Here is a 22,530-nt window from a genome sequence, read left to right as displayed (position 1 = left end):
GTTGGTCTGTGTTAAAAATTGTTGACAATATTCATATTTTGAATCAATGGTCTCTGTAAAACCTTTCAAATGTTATCAGGCAGGGACTTTTAGCTCTTCAGCCTAACGTTGTCCGTAACTGAGCTATTACGACATGTTAGAAGTTGCCAGGTATACCTGTCTCATCGGTGCTGAAGCCTGTTTGTCGGTCTCTGTCAAAAAGCTTTCAGTTCTTCAGCCTCATGCTCTCTTTAAAACTTCAGACACTTTCAAATTCAAACGGCTGCCGAAACCCTGGATCGGACCAGGGACCTTTAGATCTTCAGTCTAACGCTCTCCCAACTGAGCTATTGCGGCGTGTTACAAGTTGCCATGTATACCTGTGACATTGCTGCTATCACCCACTGGTTGGTCTGTGTTAAAAATTGTTGACAATATTCATATTTTGAATCAATGGTCTCTGCAAAACCTTTCAATTGTTATCAGGCAGGGACCTTTAGCTCTTCAGCCTAACGTTGTCCGTAACTGAGCTATTACGGCATGTTAGAATTGCCAGGTATACCTGCCTCATCGGTGCTGAAGCCTGTTTGTCGGTCTCTGTCAAAAGCCTTTCAGTTCTTCAGCCTCATGCTCTCTTTAAAACTTCAGATACTATCAAATTCAAACGGCTGCCGAAACCCGGGATCGGACCAGGGACCTTTAGATCTTCAGTCTAACGCTCTCCCAACTGAGCTATTTCGGCATGTTACCATTTGCCATGTATACCTGTGACATTGCTGCTATCACCCACTGGTTGGTCTGTGTTAAAAATTGTTGACAATATTCATATTTTGAATAAATGGTCTCTGTAAAACCTTTCAAATGTTATCAGGCAGGGACTTTTAGCTCTTCAGCCTAACGTTGTCCGTAACTGAGCTATTACGGCATGTTAGAAGTTGCCAGGTATACCTGTCTCATCGGTGCTGAAGCCTGTTTGTCGGTCTCTGTCAAAAGGCTTTCAGTTCTTCAGCCTCATGCTCTCTTTAAAACTTCAGATACCTTGAAATTCAAACGGCTGCCGAAACCCGGGATCGGACCAGGGACCTTTAGATCTTCAGTCTAACGCTCTCCCAACTGAGCTATTTCGGCGTGTTACAAGTTGCCATGTATACCTGTGACATTGCTCCTATCACCCACTGGTTGGTCTGTGTTAAAAATTGTTGACAATATTCATATTTTGAATCAATGGTGTCTGTAAAACATTTCAATTGTAGTCAGGGAGGGACATTTAGCTCTTCAGCCTAACCTTGTCCGTAACTGAGCTATTACGGCATGTTAGAAGTTGCCAGGTATACCTGTCTCATCGGTGCTGAAGCCTGTTTGTCGGTCTCTGTCAAAAGGCTTTCAGTTCTTCAGCCTCATGCTCTTTTTAAAACTTCAGATACTTTCAAATTCAAACTGCTGCCGAAACCCGGGATCGGACCAGGGACCTTTAGATCTTCAGTCTAACGCTCTCCCAACTGAGCTATTTCGGCGTGTTACAAGTTGCCATGTATACCTGTGACATTGCTGCTATCACCCACTGGTTGGTCTGTGTTAAAAATTGTTGACAATATTCATATTTTGAATCAATGGTCTCTGTAAAACCTTTCAATTGTTATCAGGCAGGGACCTTTAGCTCTTCAGCCTAACGTTGTCCGTAACTGAGCTATTACGGCATGTTAGAATTGCCAGGTATACCTGCCTCATCGGTGCTGAAGCCTGTTTGTCGGTCTCTGTCAAAAGCCTTTCAGTTCTTCAGCCTCATGCTCTCTTTAAAACTTCGGATACTTTCAAATTCAAACGGCTGCCGAAACCCGGGATCGGACCAGGGACCTTTAGATCTTCAGTCTAACGCTCTCCCAACTGAGCTATTTCGGCATGTTACCATTTGCCATGTATACCTGTGACATTGCTGCTATCACCCACTGGTTGGTCTGTGTTAAAAATTGTTGACAATATTCCTATTTTGAATCAATGGTCTCTGTAAAACCTTTCAAATGTTATCAGGCAGGGACTTTTAGCTCTTCAGCCTAATGTTGTCCGTAACTGAGCTATTACGGCATGTTAGAAGTTGCCAGGTATACCTGTCTCATCGGTGCTGAAGCCTGTTTGTCGGTCTCTGTCAAAAGGCTTTCAGTTCTTCAGCCTCATGCTCTCTTTAAAAGTTCAGATACCTTGAAATTCAAACGGTTGCCGAAACCCGGGATCGGACCAGGGACCTTTAGATCTTCAGTCTAACGCTCTCCCAACTGAGCTATTTCGGCGTGTTACAAGTTGCCATGTATACCTGTGACATTGCTCCTATCACCCACTGGTTGGTCTGTGTTAAAAATTGTTGACAATATTCATATTTTGAATCAATGGTGTCTGTAAAACATTTCAATTGTAGTCAGGGAGGGACATTTAGCTCTTCAGCCTAACCTTGTCCGTAACTGAGCTATTACAGCATGTTAGAAGTTGCCAGGTATACCTGTGTCATCGGTGCTGAAGCCTGTTTGTCGGTCTCTGTCAAAAGGCTTTCAGTTCTACAGCCTCATGCTCTCTTTAAAACTTCAGATACTTTCAAATTCAAACGGCTGCCGAAACCCAGGATCGGACCAGGGACCTTTAGATCTTCAGTCTAACGCTCTCCCAACTGAGCTATTTCGGCATGTTACCATTTGGCATGTGACATTGCTGCTATAACCCACTGGTTGGTCTGTGTTAAAAATTGTTGACAATATTCATATTTTGAATCAATGGTCTCTGTAAAACCTTTCAATTGTTATCAGGCAGGGACCTTTAGCTCTTCAGCCTAACGTTGTCCCTAACTGAACTATTACGGCATGTTAGAATTGCCAGGTATACCTGCCTCATCGGTGCTGAAGCCTGTTTGTCGGTCTCTGTCAAAAGCCTTTCAGTTCTTCAGCCTCATGCTCTCTTTAAAACTTCAGATACTTTCAAATTCAAACGGCTGCCGAAACCCGGGATCGGACCAGGGACCTTTAGATCTTCAGTCTAACGCTCTCCCAACTGAGCCATTTCGGCATGTTACCATTTGCCATGTATACCTGTGACATCGCTGCTATCACCCACTGGTTGGTCTGTGTTAAAAATTGTTGACAATATTCATATTTTGAATCAATGGTCTCTGTAAAACCTTTCAAATGTTATCAGGCAGGGACTTTTAGCTCTTCAGCCTAACGTTGTCCGTAACTGAGGTATTACGACATGTTAGAAGTTGCCAGGTATACCTGTCTCATCGGTGCTGAAGCCTGTTTGTCGGTCACTGTCAAAAAGCTTTCAGTTCTTCAGCCTCATGCTCTCTTTAAAACTTCAGATACTTTCAAATTCAAACCGCTGCCGAAACCCGGGATCGAACCAGGGACCTTTAGATCTTCAGTCTAACGCTCTCCCAACTGAGCTATTTCGGCGTGTTACAAGTTGCCATGTATACCTGTGACATTGCTGCTATGACCCACTGGTTGGTCTGTGTTAAAAATTGTTGACAATATTCATATTTCGAATCAATGGTCTCTGTAAAACCTTTCAATTGTTATCAGGCAGGGACCTTTAGCTCTTCAGCCTAACGTTGTCCCTAACTGAGCTATTACGGCACATTAGAAGTTGCCAGGTATACCTGTCTCATCGGTTCTGAAGCCTGTTTGTCGGTCTCTGTCAAAAGCCTTTCAGTTCTTCAGCCTCATGCACTCTTTAAAACTTCAGATACCTTGAAATTCAAACCGCTGCCGAAACCCGGTATCGAACCAGGGCCCTTTAGATCTTCAGTCTAACGCTCTCCCAACTGAGCTATTTCGGCATGTTACCATTTGGCATGTGACATTGCTGCTATCACCCACTGGTTGGTCTGTGTTAAAAATTGTTGACAATATTCATATTTTGAATCAATGGTCTCTGTAAAACCTTTCAATTGTTATCAGGCAGGGACCTTTAGCTCTTCAGCCTAACGTTGTCCCTAACTGAGCTATTACGGCATGTTAGAATTGCCAGGTATACCTGCCTCATCGGTGCTGAAGCCTGTTTGTCGGTCTCTGTCAAAAGCCTTTCAGTTCTTCAGCCTCATGCTCTCTTTAAAACTTCAGATACTTTCAAATTCAAACGGCTGCCGAAACCCGGGATCGGACCAGGGACCTTTAGATCTTCAGTCTAACGCTCTCCCAACTGAGCTATTTCGGCATGTTACCATTTGCCATGTATACCTGTGACATTGCTGCTATCACCCACTGGTTGGTCTGTGTTAAAATCTTTTGACAATATTCATATTTTGAATCAATGGTCTCTGTAAAACCTTTCAAATGTTATCAGGCAGGGACTTTTAGCTCTTCAGCCTAACGTTGTCCGTAACTGAGCTATTACGGCATGTTAGAAGTTGCCAGGTATACCTGTCTCATCGGTGCTGAAGCCTGTTTGTCGGTCTCTGTCAAAAGGCTTTCAGTTCTTCAGCCTCATGCTCTCTTTAAAACTTCAGAAACCTTGAAATTCAAACGGTTGCCGAAACCCGGGATCGGACCAGGGACCTTTAGATCTTCAGTCTAACGCTCTCCCAACTGAGCTATTTCGGCGTGTTACAAGTTGCCATGTATACCTGTGACATTGCTCCTATCACCTACTGGTTGGTCTGTCTTAAAAATTGTTGACAATATTCATATTTTGAATCAATGGTGTCTGTAAAACATTTCAATTGTAGTCAGGGAGGGACATTTAGCTCTTCAGCCTAACCTTGTCCGTAACTGAGCTATTACAGCATGTTAGAAGTTGCCAGGTATACCTGTGTCATCGGTGCTGAAGCCTGTTTGTCGGTCTCTGTCAAAAGGCTTTCAGTTCTACAGCCTCATGCTCTCTTTAAAACTTCAGATACTTTCAAATTCAAACGGCTGCCGAAACCCGGGATCGGACCAGGGACCTTTAGATCTTCAGTCTAACACTCTCCCAACTGAGCTATTTCGGCATGTTACCATTTGCCATGTATACCTGTGACATTGCTGCTATCGCCCACTGGTTGGTCTGTGTTAAAAATTGTTGACAATATTCATATTTTGAATCAATGGTCTCTGTAAAACATTTCAATTGTAGTCAGGGAGGGACATTTAGCTCTTCAGCCTAACCTTGTCCGTAACTGAGCTATTACAGCATGTTAGAAGTTGCCAGGTATACCTGTCTCATCGGTGCTGAAGCCTGTTTGTCGGTCTCTGTCAAAAGCCTTTCAGTTCTTCAGCCTCATGCACTCCTTAAAACTTCAGATACCTTGAAATTCAAACCGCTGCCGAAACCCGGGATCGAACCAGGGACCTTTAGATCTTCAGTCTAACGCTCTCCCAACTGAGCTATTTCGGCGTGTTACAAGTTGCCATGTATACCTGTGACATTGCTGCTATGACCCACTGGGTGGTCTGTGTTAAAAATTGTTGACAATATTCATATTTCGAATCAATGGTCTCTGTAAAACCTTTCAATTGTTATCAGGCAGGGACCTTTAGCTCTTCAGCCTAACGTTGTCCCTAACTGAGCTATTACGGCATGTTAGAATTGCCAGGTATACCTGCCTCATCGGTGCTGAAGCCTGTTTGTCATTCTCTGTCAAAAGCCTTTCAGTTCTTCAGCCTCATGCTCTCTTTAAAACTTCAGATACTTTCAAATTCAAACGGCTGCCGAAACCCGGGATCGGACCAGGGACCTTTAGATCTTCAGTCTAACGCTCTCCCAACTGAGCTATTTCGGCATCTTACCATTTGCCATGTATACCTGTGACATTGCTGCTATCGCCCACTGGTTGGTCTGTGTTAAAAATTGTTGACAATATTCATATTTTGAATCAATGGTCTCTGTAAAACATTTCAATTGTAGTCAGGGAGGGACATTTAGCTCTTCAGCCTAACCTTGTCCGTAACTGAGCTATTACAGCATGTTAGAGGTTGCCAGGTATACCTGTCTCATCGGTGCTGAAGCCTGTTTGTCGGTCTCTGTAAAAAAGCTTTCAGTTCTTCAGCCTCATGCTCTCTTTAAAACTTCATATACTTTCAAATTCAAACTGCTGCCGAAACCCGGGATCGGACCAGGGACCTTTAGATCTTCAGTCTAACGCTCTCCCAACTGAGCTATTTCGGCGTGTTACAAGTTGCCATGTATACCTGTGACATTGCTGCTATCACCCACTGGTTGGTCTGTGTTAAAAATTGTTGACAATATTCATATTTTGAATCAATGGTCTCTGTAAATCCTTTCAATTGTTATCAGGCAGGGACCTTTAGCTCTTCAGCCTAACGTTGTCCCTAACTGAGCTATTACGGCATGTTAGAATTGCCAGGTATACCTGTCTCATCAGTGCTGAAGCCTGTTTGTCGGTCCCTGTCAAAACGCTTTCAGTTCTTCAGCCTCATGCACTCTTTAAAACTTTAGATACCTTCAAATTCAAACGGTTGCCGAAACCCGGGATCGGACCAGGGACCTTTAGATCTTCAGTCTAACGCTCTCCCAACTGAGCTATTTCGGCGTGTTACAAGTTGCCATGTACAACTCTGACATTGCTGCTATCACCCACTGGTTGGTCTGTGTTAAAAATTGTTGACAATATTCATATTTTGAATCGATGGTCTCTGTTAAACATTTCAATTGTAGTCAAGGAGGGAGATTTAGCTCTTCAGCCTAACCTTGTCCGTAACTGAGCTATTACAGCATGTTAGAAGTTGCCAGGTATACCGGTCTCATCGGTGCTGAAGCCTGTTTGTCGGTCTCTGTCAAAAGGCTTTCAGTTCTTCAGCCTCATGCACTCTTTAAAACTTCAGATATCTTGAAATTCAAATGGTTGCCGAAACCCGGGATCGGACCAGGGACCTTTAGATCTTCAGTCTAACGCTCTCCCAACTGAGCTATTTCGGCGTGTTACAAGTTGCCATGTATACCTGTGACATTGCTCCTATCACCCACTGGTTGGTCTGTGATAAAAATTGTTGACAATATTCATATTTTGAATCAATGGTGTCTGTAAAACATTTCAATTGTAGTCAGGGAGGGACATTTAGCTCTTCAGCCTAACCTTGTCCGTAACTGAGCTATTACAGCATGTTAGAAGTTGCCAGGTATACCTGTCTCATCGGTGCTGAAGCCTGTTTGTCGGTCTCTGTCAAAAGCCTTTCAGTTCTTCAGCCTCATGCACTCCTTAAAACTTCAGATACCTTGAAATTCAAACCGCTGCCGAAACCCGGGATCGAACCAGGGACCTTTAGATCTTCAGTCTAACGCTCTCCCAACTGAGCTATTTCGGCGTGTTACAAGTTGCCATGTATACCTGTGACATTGCTGCTATGACCCACTGGGTGGTCTGTGTTAAAAATTGTTGACAATATTCATATTTCGAATCAATGGTCTCTGTAAAACCTTTCAATTGTTATCAGGCAGGGACCTTTAGCTCTTCAGCCTAACGTTGTCCCTAACTGAGCTATTACGGCATGTTAGAATTGCCAGGTATACCTGCCTCATCGGTGCTGAAGCCTGTTTGTCATTCTCTGTCAAAAGCCTTTCAGTTCTTCAGCCTCATGCTCTCTTTAAAACTTCAGATACTTTCAAATTCAAACGGCTGCCGAAACCCGGGATCGGACCAGGGACCTTTAGATCTTCAGTCTAACGCTCTCCCAACTGAGCTATTTCGGCATCTTACCATTTGCCATGTATACCTGTGACATTGCTGCTATCGCCCACTGGTTGGTCTGTGTTAAAAATTGTTGACAATATTCATATTTTGAATCAATGGTCTCTGTAAAACATTTCAATTGTAGTCAGGGAGGGACATTTAGCTCTTCAGCCTAACCTTGTCCGTAACTGAGCTATTACAGCATGTTAGAAGTTGCCAGGTATACCTGTCTCATCGGTGCTGAAGCCTGTTTGTCGGTCTCTGTAAAAAAGCTTTCAGTTCTTCAGCCTCATGCTCTCTTTAAAACTTCATATACTTTCAAATTCAAACTGCTGCCGAAACCCGGGATCGGACCAGGGACCTTTAGATCTTCAGTCTAACGCTCTCCCAACTGAGCTATTTCGGCGTGTTACAAGTTGCCATGTATACCTGTGACATTGCTGCTATCACCCACTGGTTGGTCTGTGTTAAAAATTGTTGACAATATTCATATTTTGAATCAATGGTCTCTGTAAATCCTTTCAATTGTTATCAGGCAGGGACCTTTAGCTCTTCAGCCTAACGTTGTCCCTAACTGAGCTATTACGGCATGTTAGAATTGCCAGGTATACCTGTCTCATCAGTGCTGAAGCCTGTTTGTCGGTCCCTGTCAAAACGCTTTCAGTTCTTCAGCCTCATGCACTCTTTAAAACTTTAGATACCTTCAAATTCAAACGGTTGCCGAAACCCGGGATCGGACCAGGGACCTTTAGATCTTCAGTCTAACGCTCTCCCAACTGAGCTATTTCGGCGTGTTACAAGTTGCCATGTACAACTCTGACATTGCTGCTATCACCCACTGGTTGGTCTGTGTTAAAAATTGTTGACAATATTCATATTTTGAATCGATGGTCTCTGTTAAACATTTCAATTGTAGTCAAGGAGGGAGATTTAGCTCTTCAGCCTAACCTTGTCCGTAACTGAGCTATTACAGCATGTTAGAAGTTGCCAGGTATACCGGTCTCATCGGTGCTGAAGCCTGTTTGTCGGTCTCTGTCAAAAGGCTTTCAGTTCTTCAGCCTCATGCACTCTTTAAAACTTCAGATATCTTGAAATTCAAATGGTTGCCGAAACCCGGGATCGGACCAGGGACCTTTAGATCTTCAGTCTAACGCTCTCCCAACTGAGCTATTTCGGCGTGTTACAAGTTGCCATGTATACCTGTGACATTGCTCCTATCACCCACTGGTTGGTCTGTGTTAAAAATTGTTGACAATATTCATATTTTGAATCAATGGTCTCTGTAAAACATTTCAATTGTAGTCAGGGAGGGACATTTAGCTCTTCAGCCTAACCTTGTCCGTAACTGAGCTATTACAGCATGTTAGAAGTTGCCAGGTATACCTGTCTCATCGGTGCTGAAGCCTGTTTGTCGGTCTCTGTCAAAAGCCTTTCAGTTCTTCAGCCTCATGCACTCTTTAAAACTTCAGATATCTTGAAATTCAAATGGTTGCCGAAACCCGGGATCGGACCAGGGACCTTTAGATCTTCAGTCTAACGCTCTCCCAACTGAGCTATTTCGGCGTGTTACAAGTTGCCATGTATACCTGTGACATTGCTCCTATCACCCACTGGTTGGTCTGTGATAAAAATTGTTGACAATTGTCATGCTGAGTGTCAGGCTGTGTTTAATCGTTTTATTGTTTTGAAATTTTAGTGTAACATTTTATTTGCATGCATGTTTTGTTGCTTTGTCTAGTTATTATTGTTTGAAATGTAACTTCTTCTGTTTTTGAGTTGGCATGCAATTACCTTTTGTTTGAGTTGATTAGACACAGCTGAACACAATCAAGCAGCAACTGAATCCTGACAGACAGCTGCAGTGGCCAATAAACCACTGCAGGCTGGCCCCCCAGACCAATGGTGGACCAGGGGAGGGTTCCCTTCCCCCCTTGATATTCAAGGGAGCTGCAGAGTTGAAAACTAGAGTTGGAAAACAAGATTGGATGGACTGTGGTGGCTGGACGGAGAATGGGCAGAGCTGAGGAGGATGGACGGATGTACAGAGGCCCATGGGGGCCCAGGTGGTTGGGGAGCCCCCGGCGGACTCGGACCGGGGATCCCTGTTGGCGTGGGCCAACAGGGAGGGGACACTGAGAGGGCAGTGAGCCCAGAATGACTGAGACTGTTCATCTTTAACCTTTTATGGATTGGCCATTTTTAGAACAGTTCTATTTTTAGTGACTCCCCCACCCCTGATTTTATAACCGTCTTGGAGCAATAAATGTCTGTTGCTGCACTCCTGCTTTTTGTTGTGGGTTACTAAGCGCTGCTCACCCTCGAAAGTATTTAATTGGGGACTTGAGCCACCCCTGTGACATTTGGCGTTGTTGGCAGGATTCGAGTTCGTGAGCAGTGCTGGGTACCCACAAAGTTTTAAAATGATAATTTATCCTGGTGCCCGTTTTTTGTTGGGCCTTAAAGAAGGCCCTCTGCCCCAAGCCCTGAGGATGTTTTGCCCGTCGTAACAGTGATGCGACCTTTGCCCATATGCAGCAAGAGAGACCACCGGAGGCTACTGGTGGGGCTGATGGATGCTGCTGAGAGCTGGCTGCAGCACGAGACCATCGGAGGCTACTGGTGGGGCTGATGGATGCTGCTGAGAGCTGGCTGCAGCACGAGACCATCGGAGGCTACTGGTGGGGCTGATGGATGCTGCTGAGAGCTGGCTGCAGCACGAGACCATCGGAGGCTACTGGTGGGGCTGATGGATGCTGCTGAGAGCTGGCTGCAGCACGAGACCACCGGAGGCTACTGGTGGGGCTGATGGATGCTGCTGAGAGCTAGCTGCAGCACGAGACCACCGGAGGCTACTGGTGGGGCTTTTGGATGCTGCTGAGAGCTGGCTGTGGCACGAGACCACCAGAGGCTACTGGTGGGGCTGATGGATGCTACTGAGAGCTGGCTGCGGCACAAGACCACCGGAGGCTACTGGTGGGGCTGCTGGACGCTGCGGAGAGCTGGCTGCAGCACGAGACCACCGGAGGCTGCTGGACGCTGCGGAGAGCTGGCTGCAGCTGCTGGGATAAGGAACCGCTGGAGGCTGCTGTTGGTGGACATGGGGATTGTTGACAGGGACTGCCAACGGTAAACTGTGGGGGGATGTCATGCTGAGTGTCAGGCTGTGTTTAATCGTTTTATTGTTTTGAAATTTTAGTGTAACATTTTATTTGCATGCATGTTTTGTTGCTTTGTCTAGTTATTAGGGCCCGAGCACTGAAAGTGCGAGGACCCTATTGTATCTGTGATGTTTATTATTATTATTATTGTTTGAAATGTAACTTCTTCTGTTTTTGAGTTGGCATGCAATTACCTTTTGTTTGAGTTGATTAGACACAGCTGAACACAATCAAGCAGCAACTGAATCCTGACAGACAGCTGCAGTGGCCAATAAACCACTGCAGGCTGGCCCCCCAGACCAATGGTGGACCAGGGGAGGGTTCCCTTCCCCCCTTGATATTCAAGGGAGCTGCAGAGTTGAAAACTAGAGTTGGAAAACAAGATTGGATGGACTGTGGTGGCTGGACGGAGAATGGGCAGAGCTGAGGAGGATGGACGGATGTACAGAGGCCCATGGGGGCCCAGGTGGTTGGGGAGCCCCCGGCGGACTCGGACCGGGGATCCCTGTTGGCGTGGGCCAACAGGGAGGGGACACTGAGAGGGCAGTGAGCCCAGAATGACTGAGACTGTTCATCTTTAACCTTTTATGGATTGGCCATTTTTAGAACAGTTCTATTTTTAGTGACTCCCCCACCCCTGATTTTATAACCGTCTTGGAGCAATAAATGTCTGTTGCTGCACTCCTGCTTTTTGTTGTGGGTTACTAAGCGCTGCTCACCCTCGAAAGTATTTAATTGGGGACTTGAGCCACCCCTGTGACACAATATTCATATTTTGAATCAATGGTGTCTGTAAAACATTTCAATTGTAGTCAGGGAGGGACATTTAGCTCTTCAGCCTAACCTTGTCCGTAACTGAGCTATTACAGCATGTTAGAAGTTGCCAGGTATACCTGTGTCATCGGTGCTGAAGCCTGTTTGTCGGTCTCTGTCAAAAGGCTTTCAGTTCTACAGCCTCATGCTCTCTTTAAAACTTCAGATACTTTCAAATTCAAACGGCTGCCGAAACCCGGGATCGGACCAAGGACCTTTAGATCTTCAGTCTAACGCTGTCCCAACTGAGCTATTTCGGCATGTTACCATTTGCCATGTATACCTGTGACATTGCTGCTATCGCCCACTGGTTGGTCTGTGTTAAAAATTGTTGACAATATTCATATTTAGAATCAATGGTCTCTGTAAAACCTTTCAAATGTTATCAGGCAGGGACTTTTAGCTCTTCCGCCTAACGTTGTCCGTAACTGAGCTATTACGGCATGTTAGAAGTTGCCAGGTATACCTGTCTCATCGGTGCTGAAGCCTGTTTGTCGGTCTCTGTCAAAAGGCTTTCAGTTCTTCAGCCTCATGCTCTCTTTAAAACTTCAGATACTTTCAAATTCAAACGGCTGCCGAAACCCGGGATCGGACCAGGGACCTTTAGATCTTCAGTCTAACGCTCTCCCAACTGAGCTATTTCGGCGTGTTACAAGTTGCCATGTATACCTGTGACATTGCTGCTATCACCCACTGGTTGGTCTGTGTTAAAAATTGTTGACAATATTCATATTTTGAATCAATGGTCTCTGTAAATCCTTTCAATTGTTATCAGGCAGGGACCTTTAGCTCTTCAGCCTAACGTTGTCCCTAACTGAGCTATTACGGCATGTTAGAATTGCCAGGTATACCTGTCTCATCAGTGCGGAAGCCTGTTTGTCGGTCTCTGTCAAAACGCTTTCAGTTCTTCAGCCTCATGCACTCTTTAAAACTTTAGATACATTCAAATTCAAACTGTTGCCGAAACCCGGGATCGGACCAGGGACCTTTAGATCTTCAGTCTAACGCTCTCCCAACTGAGCTATTTCGGCGTGTTACAAGTTGCCATGTATAACTCTGACATTGCTGCTATCACCCACTGGTTGGTCTGTGTTAAAAATTGTTGACAATATTCATATTTTGAATCAATGGTCTCTGTAAAACATTTCAATTGTAGTCAGGGAGGGAGATTTAGCTCTTCAGCCTAACCTTGTCCGCAACTGAGCTATTACAGCATGTTAGAAGTTGCCAGGTATACCGGTCTCATCGGTGCTGAAGCCTGTTTGTCGGTCTCTGTCAAAAGGCTTTCAGTTCTTCAGCCTCATGCACTCTTTAAAACTTCAGATACCTTGAAATTCAAACGGTTGCCGAAACCCGGGATCGGACCAAGGACCTTTAGATCTTCAGTCTAACGCTCTCCCAACTGAGCTATTTCGGCGTGTTACAAGTTGCCATGTATACCTGTGACAATGCTCCTATCACCCACTGGTTGGTCTGTGTTAAAAATTGTTGACAATATTCATATTTTGAATCAATGGTGTCTGTAAAACATTTCAATTGTAGTCAGGGAGGGACATTTAGCTCTTCAGCCTAACCTTGTCCGTAACTGAGCTATTACAGCATGTTAGAAGTTGCCAGGTATACCTGTGTCATCGGTGTTGAAGCCTGTTTGTCGGTCTCTGTCAAAAGGCTTTCAGTTCTACAGCCTCATGCTCTCTTTAAAACTTCAGATACTTTCAAATTCAAACGGCTGCCGAAACCCGGGATCGGACCAGGGACCTTTAGATCTTCAGTCTAACGCTCTCCCAACTGAGCTATTTCGGCATGTTACCATTTGCCTTGTATACCTGTGACATTGCTGCTATCGCCCACTGGTTGGTCTGTGTTAAAAATTGTTGACAATATTCATATTTTGAATCAATGGTCTCTGTAAAACATTTCAATTGTAGTCATGGAGGGACATTTAGCTCTTCAGCCTAACCTTGTCCGTAACTGAGCTATTACAGCATGTTAGAAGTTGCCAGGTATACCTGTCTCATCGGTGCTGAAGCCTGTTTGTTGGTCTCTTTCAAAAGCCTTTCAGTTCTTCAGCCTCATGCACTCTTTAAAACTTCAGATACCTTCAAATTCAAACGGCTGCCGAAACCCGGGATCGGACCAGGGACCTTTAGATCTTCAGTCTAACGCTCTCCCAACTGAGCTATTTCGGCATGTTACCATTTGGCATGTGACATTGCTGCTATCACCCACTGGTTGGTCTGTGTTAAAAATTGTTGACAATATTCATATTTTGAATCAATGGTCTCTGTAAATCCTTTCAATTGGTATCAGACAGGGACCTTTAGCTCTTCAGCGTAACCTTGTCCCTAACTGAGCTATTACGGCATGTTAGAATTGCCAGGTATACCTGTCTCATCAGTGCTGAAGCCTGTTTGTCGGTCTCTGTCAAAACGCTTTCAGTTCTTCAGCCTCATGCACTCTTTAAAACTTTAGATACCTTCAAATTCAAACTGTTGCCGAAACCCGGGATCGGACCAGGGACCTTTAGATCTTCAGTCTAACGCTCTCCCAACTGAGCTATTTCGGCGTGTTACAAGTTGCCATGTATAACTCTGACATTGCTGCTATCACCCACTGGTTGGTCTGTGTTAAAAATTGTTGACAATATTCATATTTTGAATCAATGGTCTCTGTAAAACATTTCAATTGTAGTCAGGGAGGGATATTTAGCTCTTCAGCCTAACCTTGTCCGTAACTGAGCTATTACAGCATGTTAGAAGTTGCCAGGTATACCGGTCTCATCGGTGCTGAAGCCTGTTTGTCGGTCTCTGTCAAAAGGCTTTCAGTTCTTCAGCCTCATGCACTCTTTAAAACTTCAGATACCTTGAAATTCAAACGGTTGCCGAAACCCGGGATCGGACCAGGGACCTTTAGATCTTCAGTCTAACGCTCTCCCAACTGAGCTATTTCGGCGTGTTACAAGTTGCCATGTATACCTGTGACATTGCTCCTATCACCCACTGGTTGGTCTGTGTTAAAAATTGTTGACAATATTCATATTTTGAATCAATGGTGTCTGTAAAACATTTCAATTGTAGACAGGGAGGGACATTTAGCTCTTCAGCCTAACCTTGTCCGTAACTGAGCTATTACAGCATGTTAGAAGTTGCCAGGTATACCTGTGTCATCGGTGCTGAAGCCTGTTTGTCGGTCTCTGTCAAAAGGCTTTCAGTTCTACAGCCTCATGCTCTCTTTAAAACTTCAGATACTTTCAAATTCAAACGGCTGCCGAAACCCGGGATCGGACCAGGGACCTTTAGATCTTCAGTCTAACGCTCTCCCAACTGAGCTATTTCGGCATGTTACCATTTGCCATGTATACCTGTGACATTGCTGCTATCGTCCACTGGTTGGTCTGTGTTAAAAATTGTTGACAATATTCATATTTTGAATCAATGGTCTCTGTAAAACATTTCAATTGTAGTCAGGGAGGGACATTTAGCTCTTCAGCCTAACCTTGTCCGTAACTGAGCTATTACAGCATGTTAGAAGTTGCCAGGTATACCTGCCTCATCGGTGCTGAAGCCTGTTTGTCGGTCTCTGTCAAAAGCCTTTCAGTTCTTCAGCCTCATGCACTCTTTAAAACTTCAGATACCTTCAAATTCAAACGGCTGCCGAAACCCGGGATCGGACCAGGGACCTTTAGATCTTCAGTCTAACGCTCTCCCAACTGAGCTATTTCGGCATGTTACCATTTGGCATGTGACATTGCTGTTATCACCCACTGGTTGGTCTGTGTTAAAAATTGTTGACAATATTCATATTTTGAATCAATGGTGTCTGTAAAACATTTCAATTGTAGTCAGGGAGGTGCATTTAGCTCTTCAGCCTAACCTTGTCCGTAACTGAGCTATTACAGCATGTTAGAAGTTGCCAGGTATACCTGTGTCATCGGTGCTGAAGCCTGTCTGTCGGTCTCTGTCAAAAGGCTTTCAGTTCTACAGCCTCATGCTCTTTTTAAAACTTCAGATACTTTCAAATTCAAATGGCTGCCGAAACCCGGGATCGGACCAGGGACCTTTAGATCTTCAGTCTAACGCTCTCCCAACTGAGCTATTACGGCATGTTACCATTTGCCATGTATACCTGTGACATTGCTGCTATCACCCACTGGTTGGTCTGTGTTAAAAATTGTTGACAATATTCATATTTTGAATCAATGGTCTCTGTAAAACCTTTCAATTGTTATCAGGCAGGGACTTTTAGCTCTTCAGCCTAACGTTGTCCGTAACTGAGCTATTACGGCATGTTAGAAGTTGCCAGGTATACCGGTCTCATCGGTGCTGAAGCCTGTTTGTCGGTCTCTGTCAAAAGGCTTTCAGTTCTTCAGCCTCATGCTCTCTTTAAAACTTCAGATACTTTCAAATTCAAACGGCTGCCGAAACCCGGGATCGGACCAGGGGCCTTTAGATCTTCAGTCTAACGCTCTCCCAACTGAGCTATTTCGGCATGTTACTATTCGCCATGTATACCTGTGACATTGCTGCTATCACCCACTGGTTGGTCTGTGTTAAAAATTGTTGACAATATTCATATTTTGAATCAATGGTCTCTGTAAAACCTTTCAAATGTTATCAGGCAGGGACTTTTAGCTCTTCAGCCTAACGTTGTCCGTAACTGAGCTATTACGACATGTTAGAAGTTGCCAGGTATACCTGTCTCATCGGTGCTGAAGCCTGTTTGTCGGTCTCTGTCAAAAAGCTTTCAGTTCTTCAGCCTCATGCTCTCTTTAAAACTTCAGATACTTTCAAATTCAAACGGCTGCCGAAACCCGGGATCGGACCAGGGACCTTTAGATCTTCAGTCTAACGCTCTCCCAACTGAGCTATTTCGGCGTGTTACAAGTTGCCATGTATACCTGTGACATTGCTGCTATCACCCACTGGTTGGTCTGTGTTAAAAATTGTTGACAATATTCCTATTTTGAATCAATGGTCTCTGTAAAACCTTTCAAATGTTATCAGGCAGGGACTTTTAGCTCTTAGGCCTAACGTTGTCCGTAACTGAGCTATTACGGCATGTTAGAAGTTGCCAGGTATACCTGTCTCATCGGTGCTGAAGCCTGTTTGTCGGTCTCTGTCAAAAAGCTTTCAGTTCTTCAGCCTCATGCTCTCTTTAAAACTTCAGATACTTTCAAATTCAAACTGCTGCCGAAACCCGGGATCGGACCAGGGACCTTTAGATCTTCAGTCTAACGCTCTCCCAACTGAGCTATTTCGGCGTGTTACAAGTTGCCATGTATAACTCTGACATTGCTGCTATCACCCACTGGTTGGTCTGTGTTAAAAATTGTTGACAATATTCATATTTTGAATCAATGGTCTCTGTAAAACCTTTCAATTGTTATCAGGCAGGGACCTTTAGCTCTTCAGCCTAACGTTGTCCGTAACTGAGCTATTACGGCATGTTAGAATTGCCAGGTATACCTGCCTCATCGGTGCTGAAGCCTGTTTGTCGGTCTCTGTCAAAAGCCTTTCAGTTCTTCAGCCTCATGCTCTCTTTAAAACTTCAGATACTTTCAAATTCAAACGGCTGCCGAAACCCGGGATCGGACCAGGGACCTTTAGATCTTCAGTCTAACGCTCTCCCAACTGAGCTATTTCGGCATGTTACCATTTGCCATGTATACCTGTGACATTGCTGCTATCACCCACTGGTTGGTCTGTGTTAAAATCTTTTGACAATATTCATATTTTGAATCAATGGTCTCTGTAAAACCTTTCAAATGTTATCAGGCAGGGACTTTTAGCTCTTCAGCCTAACGTTGTCCGTAACTGAGCTATTACGGCATGTTAGAAGTTGCCAGGTATACCTGTCTCATCGGTGCTGAAGCCTGTTTGTCGGTCTCTGTCAAAAGGCTTTCAGTTCTTCAGCCTCATGCTCTCTTTAAAACTTCAGAAACCTTGAAATTCAAACGGTTGCCGAAACCCGGGATCGGACCAGGGACCTTTAGATCTTCAGTCTAACGCTCTCCCAACTGAGCTATTTCGGCGTGTTACAAGTTGCCATGTATACCTGTGACATTGCTCCTATCACCTACTGGTTGGTCTGTCTTAAAAATTGTTGACAATATTCATATTTTGAATCAATGGTGTCTGTAAAACATTTCAATTGTAGTCAGGGAGGGACATTTAGCTCTTCAGCCTAACCTTGTCCGTAACTGAGCTATTACAGCATGTTAGAAGTTGCCAGGTATACCTGTGTCATCGGTGCTGAAGCCTGTTTGTCGGTCTCTGTCAAAAGGCTTTCAGTTCTACAGCCTCATGCTCTCTTTAAAACTTCAGATACTTTCAAATTCAAACGGCTGCCGAAACCCGGGATCGGACCAGGGACCTTTAGATCTTCAGTCTAACACTCTCCCAACTGAGCTATTTCGGCATGTTACCATTTGCCATGTATACCTGTGACATTGCTGCTATCGCCCACTGGTTGGTCTGTGTTAAAAATTGTTGACAATATTCATATTTTGAATCAATGGTCTCTGTAAAACATTTCAATTGTAGTCAGGGAGGGACATTTAGCTCTTCAGCCTAACCTTGTCCGTAACTGAGCTATTACAGCATGTTAGAAGTTGCCAGGTATACCTGTCTCATCGGTGCTGAAGCCTGTTTGTCGGTCTCTGTCAAAAGCCTTTCAGTTCTTCAGCCTCATGCACTCCTTAAAACTTCAGATACCTTGAAATTCAAACCGCTGCCGAAACCCGGGATCGAACCAGGGACCTTTAGATCTTCAGTCTAACGCTCTCCCAACTGAGCTATTTCGGCGTGTTACAAGTTGCCATGTATACCTGTGACATTGCTGCTATGACCCACTGGGTGGTCTGGTTTAAAATTGTTGACAATATTCATATTTCGAATCAATGGTCTCTGTAAAACCTTTCAATTGTTATCAGGCAGGGACCTTTAGCTCTTCAGCCTAATGTTGTCCCTAACTGAGCTATTACGGCATGTTAGAATTGCCAGGTATACCTGCCTCATCGGTGCTGAAGCCTGTTTGTCATTCTCTGTCAAAAGCCTTTCAGTTCTTCAGCCTCATGCTCTCTTTAAAACTTCAGATAATTTCAAATTCAAACGGCTGCCGAAACCCGGGATCGGACCAGGGACCTTTAGATCTTCAGTCTAACGCTCTCCCAACTGAGCTATTTCGGCATGTTACCATTTGCCATGTATACCTGTGACATTGCTGCTATCGCCCACTGGTTGGTCTGTGTTAAAAATTGTTGACAATATTCATATTTTGAATCAATGGTCTCTGTAAAACATTTCAATTGTAGTCAGGGAGGGACATTTAGCTCTTCAGCCTAACCTTGTCCGTAACTGAGCTATTACAGCATGTTAGAAGTTGCCAGGTATACCTGTCTCATCGGTGCTGAAGCCTGTTTGTCGGTCTCTGTAAAAAAGCTTTCAGTTCTTCAGCCTCATGCTCTCTTTAAAACTTCATATACTTTCAAATTCAAACTGCTGCCGAAACCCGGGATCGGACCAGGGACCTTTAGAACTTCAGTCTAACGCTCTCCCAACTGAGCTATTTCGGCGTGTTACAAGTTGCCATGTATACCTGTGACATTGCTGCTATCACCCACTGGTTGGTCTGTGTTAAAAATTGTTGACAATATTCATATTTTGAATCAATGGTCTCTGTAAATCCTTTCAATTGTTATCAGGCAGGGACCTTTAGCTCTTCAGCCTAACGTTGTCCCTAACTGAGCTATTACGGCATGTTAGAATTGCCAGGTATACCTGTCTCATCAGTGCTGAAGCCTGTTTGTCGGTCTCTGTCAAAACGCTTTCAGTTCTTCAGCCTCATGCACTCTTTAAAACTTTAGATACCTTCAAATTCAAACGGTTGCCGAAACCCGGGATCGGACCAGGGACCTTTAGATCTTCAGTCTAACGCTCTCCCAACTGAGCTATTTCGGCGTGTTACAAGTTGCCATGTACAACTCTGACATTGCTGCTATCACCCACTGGTTGGTCTGTGTTAAAAATTGTTGACAATATTCATATTTTGAATCAATGGTCTCTGTTAAACATTTCAATTGTAGTCAAGGAGGGAGATTTAGCTCTTCAGCCTAACCTTGTCCGTAACTGAGCTATTACAGCATGTTAGAAGTTGCCAGGTATACCGGTCTCATCGGTGCTGAAGCCTGTTTGTCGGTCTCTGTCAAAAGGCTTTCAGTTCTTCAGCCTCATGCACTCTTTAAAACTTCAGATATCTTGAAATTCAAATGGTTGCCGAAACCCGGGATCGGACCAGGGACCTTTAGATCTTCAGTCTAACGCTCTCCCAACTGAGCTATTTCGGCGTGTTACAAGTTGCCATGTATACCTGTGACATTGCTCCTATCACCCACTGGTTGGTCTGTGATAAAAATTGTTGACAATATTCATATTTTGAATCAATGGTGTCTGTAAAACATTTCAATTGTAGTCAGGGAGGGACATTTAGCTCTTCAGCCTAACCTTGTCCGTAACTGAGCTATTACAGCATGTTAGAAGTTGCCAGGTATACCTGTGTCATCGGTGCTGAAGCCTGTTTGTCGGTCTCTGTCAAAAGGCTTTCAGTTCTACAGCCTCATGCTCTCTTTAAAACTTCAGATACTTTCAAATTCAAACGGCTGCCGAAACCCGGGATCGGACCAAGGACCTTTAGATCTTCAGTCTAACGCTCTTCCAACTGAGCTATTTCGGCATGTTACCATTTGCCATGTATACCTGTGACATTGCTGCTATCGCCCACTGGTTGGTCTGTGTTAAAAATTGTTGACAATATTCATATTTTGAATCAATGGTCTCTGTAAAACCTTTCAAATGTTATCAGGCAGGGACTTTTAGCTCTTCAGCCTAACGTTGTCCGTAACTGAGCTATTACGGCATGTTAGAAGTTGCCAGGTATACCTGTCTCATCGGTGCTGAAGCCTGTTTGTCGGTCTCTGTCAAAAGGCTTTCAGTTCTTCAGCCTCATGCTCTCTTTAAAACTTCAGATACTTTCAAATTCAAACGGCTGCCGAAACCCGGGATCGGACCAGGGACCTTTAGATCTTCAGTCTAACGCTCTCCCAACTGAGCTATTTCGGCGTGTTACAAGTTGCCATGTATACCTGTGACATTGCTGCTATCACCCACTGGTTGGTCTGTGTTAAAAATTGTTGACAATATTCATATTTTGAATCAATGGTCTCTGTAAATCCTTTCAATTGGTATCAGGCAGGGACCTTTAGCTCTTCAGCGTAACCTTGTCCCTAACTGAGCTATTACGGCATGTTAGAATTGCCAGGTATACCTGTCTCATCAGTGCTGAAGCCTGTTTGTCGGTCTCTGTCAAAACGCTTTCAGTTCTTCAGCCTCATGCACTCTTTAAAACTTTAGATACCTTCAAATTCAAACGGTTGCCGAAACCCGGGATCGAAACAGGGACCTTTAGATCTTCAGTCTAACGCTCTCCCAACTGAGCTATTTCGGCGTGTTACAAGTTGCCAATGTATAACTCTGACATTGCTGCTATCACCCACTGGTTGGCCTGTGTTAAAAACTGTTGACAATATTCATATTTTGAATCAATGGTCTCTGTAAAACATTTCAATTGTAGTCAAGGAGGGAGATTTAGCTCTTCAGCCTAACCTTGTCCGTAACTGAGCTATTACAGCATGTTAGAAGTTGCCAGGTATACCGGTCTCATCGGTGCTGAAGCCTGTTTGTCGGTCTCTGTCAAAAGGCTTTCAGTTCTTCAGCCTCATGCACTCTTTAAAACTTCAGATATCTTGAAATTCAAATGGTTGCCGAAACCCGGGATCGGACCAGGGACCTTTAGATCTTCAGTCTAACGCTCTCCCAACTGAGCTATTTCGGCGTGTTACAAGTTGCCATGTATACCTGTGACATTGCTCCTATCACCCACTGGTTGGTCTGTGATAAAAATTGTTGACAATATTCATATTTTGAATCAATGGTGTCTGTAAAACATTTCAATTGTAGTCAGGGAGGGACATTTAGCTCTTCAGCCTAACCTTGTCCGTAACTGAGCTATTACAGCATGTTAGAAGTTGCCAGGTATACCTGTGTCATCGGTGCTGAAGCCTGTTTGTCGGTCTCTGTCAAAAGGCTTTCAGTTCTACAGCCTCATGCTCTCTTTAAAACTTCAGATACTTTCAAATTCAAACGGCTGCCGAAACCCGGGATCGGACCAAGGACCTTTAGATCTTCAGTCTAACGCTCTCCCAACTGAGCTATTTCGGCATGTTACCATTTGGCATGTGACAAATGGTGACTCACCAGTTAGAAATGACTTCTGAACATGGTTACAACACCAGGGGAGCAACTTCTGGTACCATAAGAATACAAACAACACCTAAATCAAACTGTCTGAAACATACTGGTATATATAGGTCAATAACCCTCTGGAATGCACTGCCCAAAAATATATTTTCTACAATACATAGCAAAATTACTTTCAAAAAGAATATCAAGATATACCTAGCCAATTTGCCAAGTACATAACTGTGATTTGTAAATCTGTTCTTTTGATTTATAATGTGAATCTGTTCTTTGTATCTGTGTTCTTTGTATTTTATTTTATTTTTTATTTTTATTTTCTGTTTTTATTTTAAATTGTATTTTTAGCTGTACATTTGTATTGTATTTGTTTTATTCAGGACCCCAGGAAGACTAGAGGCTCAGTCATGTGTCTCTAATGGGGATCCTTCAATAAACATAAACATAAACATTGCTGCTATCACCCACTGGTTGGTGTGTGTTAAAAATTGTTGACAATATTCATATTTTGAATCAATGGTCTCTGTAAAACCTTTCAATTGTTATCAGGCAGGGACTTTTAGCTCTTCAGCCTAACGTTGTCCGTAACTGAGCTATTACGGCATGTTAGAAGTTGCCAGGT

The 22,530-nt window shown here is 44.0% G+C and overlaps 51 non-coding genes across 51 annotated transcripts; all 51 read right to left on the bottom strand.

Annotated features, from left to right (window-relative positions):
- Window positions 1-263: 263 nt before the first annotated feature.
- Window positions 264-336, bottom strand: trnaf-gaa (transfer RNA phenylalanine (anticodon GAA)). Its single transcript has one exon. It is a non-coding gene; the product is annotated as a tRNA-Phe (tRNA).
- Window positions 337-648: 312 nt separating this feature from the next.
- trnaf-gaa (transfer RNA phenylalanine (anticodon GAA)) lies at window positions 649-721 on the bottom strand. Its single transcript has one exon. It is a non-coding gene; the product is annotated as a tRNA-Phe (tRNA).
- A 313-nt stretch (window positions 722-1,034) lies between these two features.
- trnaf-gaa (transfer RNA phenylalanine (anticodon GAA)) lies at window positions 1,035-1,107 on the bottom strand. The gene has a single exon. It is a non-coding gene; the product is annotated as a tRNA-Phe (tRNA).
- A 313-nt stretch (window positions 1,108-1,420) lies between these two features.
- On the bottom strand, window positions 1,421-1,493 carry trnaf-gaa (transfer RNA phenylalanine (anticodon GAA)). The gene has a single exon. It is a non-coding gene; the product is annotated as a tRNA-Phe (tRNA).
- Window positions 1,494-1,805: 312 nt separating this feature from the next.
- trnaf-gaa (transfer RNA phenylalanine (anticodon GAA)) lies at window positions 1,806-1,878 on the bottom strand. The gene has a single exon. It is a non-coding gene; the product is annotated as a tRNA-Phe (tRNA).
- A 313-nt stretch (window positions 1,879-2,191) lies between these two features.
- trnaf-gaa (transfer RNA phenylalanine (anticodon GAA)) lies at window positions 2,192-2,264 on the bottom strand. The gene has a single exon. It is a non-coding gene; the product is annotated as a tRNA-Phe (tRNA).
- A 313-nt stretch (window positions 2,265-2,577) lies between these two features.
- trnaf-gaa (transfer RNA phenylalanine (anticodon GAA)) lies at window positions 2,578-2,650 on the bottom strand. The gene has a single exon. It is a non-coding gene; the product is annotated as a tRNA-Phe (tRNA).
- Window positions 2,651-2,954: 304 nt separating this feature from the next.
- trnaf-gaa (transfer RNA phenylalanine (anticodon GAA)) lies at window positions 2,955-3,027 on the bottom strand. The gene has a single exon. It is a non-coding gene; the product is annotated as a tRNA-Phe (tRNA).
- A 313-nt stretch (window positions 3,028-3,340) lies between these two features.
- trnaf-gaa (transfer RNA phenylalanine (anticodon GAA)) lies at window positions 3,341-3,413 on the bottom strand. The gene has a single exon. It is a non-coding gene; the product is annotated as a tRNA-Phe (tRNA).
- A 313-nt stretch (window positions 3,414-3,726) lies between these two features.
- trnaf-gaa (transfer RNA phenylalanine (anticodon GAA)) lies at window positions 3,727-3,799 on the bottom strand. Its single transcript has one exon. It is a non-coding gene; the product is annotated as a tRNA-Phe (tRNA).
- Window positions 3,800-4,103: 304 nt separating this feature from the next.
- Window positions 4,104-4,176, bottom strand: trnaf-gaa (transfer RNA phenylalanine (anticodon GAA)). The gene has a single exon. It is a non-coding gene; the product is annotated as a tRNA-Phe (tRNA).
- A 313-nt stretch (window positions 4,177-4,489) lies between these two features.
- trnaf-gaa (transfer RNA phenylalanine (anticodon GAA)) lies at window positions 4,490-4,562 on the bottom strand. Its single transcript has one exon. It is a non-coding gene; the product is annotated as a tRNA-Phe (tRNA).
- Window positions 4,563-4,875: 313 nt separating this feature from the next.
- On the bottom strand, window positions 4,876-4,948 carry trnaf-gaa (transfer RNA phenylalanine (anticodon GAA)). Its single transcript has one exon. It is a non-coding gene; the product is annotated as a tRNA-Phe (tRNA).
- Window positions 4,949-5,261: 313 nt separating this feature from the next.
- Window positions 5,262-5,334, bottom strand: trnaf-gaa (transfer RNA phenylalanine (anticodon GAA)). The gene has a single exon. It is a non-coding gene; the product is annotated as a tRNA-Phe (tRNA).
- Window positions 5,335-5,646: 312 nt separating this feature from the next.
- On the bottom strand, window positions 5,647-5,719 carry trnaf-gaa (transfer RNA phenylalanine (anticodon GAA)). Its single transcript has one exon. It is a non-coding gene; the product is annotated as a tRNA-Phe (tRNA).
- A 313-nt stretch (window positions 5,720-6,032) lies between these two features.
- trnaf-gaa (transfer RNA phenylalanine (anticodon GAA)) lies at window positions 6,033-6,105 on the bottom strand. The gene has a single exon. It is a non-coding gene; the product is annotated as a tRNA-Phe (tRNA).
- A 312-nt stretch (window positions 6,106-6,417) lies between these two features.
- Window positions 6,418-6,490, bottom strand: trnaf-gaa (transfer RNA phenylalanine (anticodon GAA)). The gene has a single exon. It is a non-coding gene; the product is annotated as a tRNA-Phe (tRNA).
- Window positions 6,491-6,803: 313 nt separating this feature from the next.
- On the bottom strand, window positions 6,804-6,876 carry trnaf-gaa (transfer RNA phenylalanine (anticodon GAA)). Its single transcript has one exon. It is a non-coding gene; the product is annotated as a tRNA-Phe (tRNA).
- A 313-nt stretch (window positions 6,877-7,189) lies between these two features.
- Window positions 7,190-7,262, bottom strand: trnaf-gaa (transfer RNA phenylalanine (anticodon GAA)). Its single transcript has one exon. It is a non-coding gene; the product is annotated as a tRNA-Phe (tRNA).
- A 312-nt stretch (window positions 7,263-7,574) lies between these two features.
- On the bottom strand, window positions 7,575-7,647 carry trnaf-gaa (transfer RNA phenylalanine (anticodon GAA)). The gene has a single exon. It is a non-coding gene; the product is annotated as a tRNA-Phe (tRNA).
- A 313-nt stretch (window positions 7,648-7,960) lies between these two features.
- trnaf-gaa (transfer RNA phenylalanine (anticodon GAA)) lies at window positions 7,961-8,033 on the bottom strand. Its single transcript has one exon. It is a non-coding gene; the product is annotated as a tRNA-Phe (tRNA).
- A 312-nt stretch (window positions 8,034-8,345) lies between these two features.
- trnaf-gaa (transfer RNA phenylalanine (anticodon GAA)) lies at window positions 8,346-8,418 on the bottom strand. Its single transcript has one exon. It is a non-coding gene; the product is annotated as a tRNA-Phe (tRNA).
- Window positions 8,419-8,731: 313 nt separating this feature from the next.
- trnaf-gaa (transfer RNA phenylalanine (anticodon GAA)) lies at window positions 8,732-8,804 on the bottom strand. The gene has a single exon. It is a non-coding gene; the product is annotated as a tRNA-Phe (tRNA).
- A 313-nt stretch (window positions 8,805-9,117) lies between these two features.
- On the bottom strand, window positions 9,118-9,190 carry trnaf-gaa (transfer RNA phenylalanine (anticodon GAA)). Its single transcript has one exon. It is a non-coding gene; the product is annotated as a tRNA-Phe (tRNA).
- A 2,595-nt stretch (window positions 9,191-11,785) lies between these two features.
- On the bottom strand, window positions 11,786-11,858 carry trnaf-gaa (transfer RNA phenylalanine (anticodon GAA)). The gene has a single exon. It is a non-coding gene; the product is annotated as a tRNA-Phe (tRNA).
- A 313-nt stretch (window positions 11,859-12,171) lies between these two features.
- Window positions 12,172-12,244, bottom strand: trnaf-gaa (transfer RNA phenylalanine (anticodon GAA)). The gene has a single exon. It is a non-coding gene; the product is annotated as a tRNA-Phe (tRNA).
- Window positions 12,245-12,556: 312 nt separating this feature from the next.
- Window positions 12,557-12,629, bottom strand: trnaf-gaa (transfer RNA phenylalanine (anticodon GAA)). Its single transcript has one exon. It is a non-coding gene; the product is annotated as a tRNA-Phe (tRNA).
- A 313-nt stretch (window positions 12,630-12,942) lies between these two features.
- On the bottom strand, window positions 12,943-13,015 carry trnaf-gaa (transfer RNA phenylalanine (anticodon GAA)). The gene has a single exon. It is a non-coding gene; the product is annotated as a tRNA-Phe (tRNA).
- A 313-nt stretch (window positions 13,016-13,328) lies between these two features.
- On the bottom strand, window positions 13,329-13,401 carry trnaf-gaa (transfer RNA phenylalanine (anticodon GAA)). Its single transcript has one exon. It is a non-coding gene; the product is annotated as a tRNA-Phe (tRNA).
- A 313-nt stretch (window positions 13,402-13,714) lies between these two features.
- trnaf-gaa (transfer RNA phenylalanine (anticodon GAA)) lies at window positions 13,715-13,787 on the bottom strand. Its single transcript has one exon. It is a non-coding gene; the product is annotated as a tRNA-Phe (tRNA).
- A 304-nt stretch (window positions 13,788-14,091) lies between these two features.
- trnaf-gaa (transfer RNA phenylalanine (anticodon GAA)) lies at window positions 14,092-14,164 on the bottom strand. The gene has a single exon. It is a non-coding gene; the product is annotated as a tRNA-Phe (tRNA).
- Window positions 14,165-14,477: 313 nt separating this feature from the next.
- Window positions 14,478-14,550, bottom strand: trnaf-gaa (transfer RNA phenylalanine (anticodon GAA)). Its single transcript has one exon. It is a non-coding gene; the product is annotated as a tRNA-Phe (tRNA).
- Window positions 14,551-14,863: 313 nt separating this feature from the next.
- Window positions 14,864-14,936, bottom strand: trnaf-gaa (transfer RNA phenylalanine (anticodon GAA)). The gene has a single exon. It is a non-coding gene; the product is annotated as a tRNA-Phe (tRNA).
- A 313-nt stretch (window positions 14,937-15,249) lies between these two features.
- Window positions 15,250-15,322, bottom strand: trnaf-gaa (transfer RNA phenylalanine (anticodon GAA)). Its single transcript has one exon. It is a non-coding gene; the product is annotated as a tRNA-Phe (tRNA).
- A 305-nt stretch (window positions 15,323-15,627) lies between these two features.
- On the bottom strand, window positions 15,628-15,700 carry trnaf-gaa (transfer RNA phenylalanine (anticodon GAA)). The gene has a single exon. It is a non-coding gene; the product is annotated as a tRNA-Phe (tRNA).
- A 313-nt stretch (window positions 15,701-16,013) lies between these two features.
- Window positions 16,014-16,086, bottom strand: trnaf-gaa (transfer RNA phenylalanine (anticodon GAA)). Its single transcript has one exon. It is a non-coding gene; the product is annotated as a tRNA-Phe (tRNA).
- A 313-nt stretch (window positions 16,087-16,399) lies between these two features.
- Window positions 16,400-16,472, bottom strand: trnaf-gaa (transfer RNA phenylalanine (anticodon GAA)). The gene has a single exon. It is a non-coding gene; the product is annotated as a tRNA-Phe (tRNA).
- Window positions 16,473-16,785: 313 nt separating this feature from the next.
- trnaf-gaa (transfer RNA phenylalanine (anticodon GAA)) lies at window positions 16,786-16,858 on the bottom strand. The gene has a single exon. It is a non-coding gene; the product is annotated as a tRNA-Phe (tRNA).
- Window positions 16,859-17,170: 312 nt separating this feature from the next.
- trnaf-gaa (transfer RNA phenylalanine (anticodon GAA)) lies at window positions 17,171-17,243 on the bottom strand. The gene has a single exon. It is a non-coding gene; the product is annotated as a tRNA-Phe (tRNA).
- A 313-nt stretch (window positions 17,244-17,556) lies between these two features.
- On the bottom strand, window positions 17,557-17,629 carry trnaf-gaa (transfer RNA phenylalanine (anticodon GAA)). Its single transcript has one exon. It is a non-coding gene; the product is annotated as a tRNA-Phe (tRNA).
- Window positions 17,630-17,942: 313 nt separating this feature from the next.
- Window positions 17,943-18,015, bottom strand: trnaf-gaa (transfer RNA phenylalanine (anticodon GAA)). Its single transcript has one exon. It is a non-coding gene; the product is annotated as a tRNA-Phe (tRNA).
- A 313-nt stretch (window positions 18,016-18,328) lies between these two features.
- On the bottom strand, window positions 18,329-18,401 carry trnaf-gaa (transfer RNA phenylalanine (anticodon GAA)). The gene has a single exon. It is a non-coding gene; the product is annotated as a tRNA-Phe (tRNA).
- Window positions 18,402-18,712: 311 nt separating this feature from the next.
- trnaf-gaa (transfer RNA phenylalanine (anticodon GAA)) lies at window positions 18,713-18,785 on the bottom strand. The gene has a single exon. It is a non-coding gene; the product is annotated as a tRNA-Phe (tRNA).
- A 313-nt stretch (window positions 18,786-19,098) lies between these two features.
- trnaf-gaa (transfer RNA phenylalanine (anticodon GAA)) lies at window positions 19,099-19,171 on the bottom strand. Its single transcript has one exon. It is a non-coding gene; the product is annotated as a tRNA-Phe (tRNA).
- A 312-nt stretch (window positions 19,172-19,483) lies between these two features.
- On the bottom strand, window positions 19,484-19,556 carry trnaf-gaa (transfer RNA phenylalanine (anticodon GAA)). The gene has a single exon. It is a non-coding gene; the product is annotated as a tRNA-Phe (tRNA).
- A 313-nt stretch (window positions 19,557-19,869) lies between these two features.
- Window positions 19,870-19,942, bottom strand: trnaf-gaa (transfer RNA phenylalanine (anticodon GAA)). The gene has a single exon. It is a non-coding gene; the product is annotated as a tRNA-Phe (tRNA).
- A 313-nt stretch (window positions 19,943-20,255) lies between these two features.
- Window positions 20,256-20,328, bottom strand: trnaf-gaa (transfer RNA phenylalanine (anticodon GAA)). The gene has a single exon. It is a non-coding gene; the product is annotated as a tRNA-Phe (tRNA).
- Window positions 20,329-20,641: 313 nt separating this feature from the next.
- trnaf-gaa (transfer RNA phenylalanine (anticodon GAA)) lies at window positions 20,642-20,714 on the bottom strand. Its single transcript has one exon. It is a non-coding gene; the product is annotated as a tRNA-Phe (tRNA).
- Window positions 20,715-21,026: 312 nt separating this feature from the next.
- Window positions 21,027-21,099, bottom strand: trnaf-gaa (transfer RNA phenylalanine (anticodon GAA)). Its single transcript has one exon. It is a non-coding gene; the product is annotated as a tRNA-Phe (tRNA).
- A 314-nt stretch (window positions 21,100-21,413) lies between these two features.
- trnaf-gaa (transfer RNA phenylalanine (anticodon GAA)) lies at window positions 21,414-21,486 on the bottom strand. Its single transcript has one exon. It is a non-coding gene; the product is annotated as a tRNA-Phe (tRNA).
- A 313-nt stretch (window positions 21,487-21,799) lies between these two features.
- On the bottom strand, window positions 21,800-21,872 carry trnaf-gaa (transfer RNA phenylalanine (anticodon GAA)). Its single transcript has one exon. It is a non-coding gene; the product is annotated as a tRNA-Phe (tRNA).
- Window positions 21,873-22,530: the final 658 nt, after the last annotated feature.

Source organism: Cololabis saira, chromosome 8 (genome assembly GCF_033807715.1).
Source record: "Cololabis saira isolate AMF1-May2022 chromosome 8, fColSai1.1, whole genome shotgun sequence".
NCBI classification, from domain to species: domain Eukaryota; kingdom Metazoa; phylum Chordata; class Actinopteri; order Beloniformes; family Belonidae; genus Cololabis; species Cololabis saira.
The sequence above is the reverse complement of the archived record's forward strand: the minus strand, read 5'-3'. Positions and strand labels throughout refer to the sequence as shown.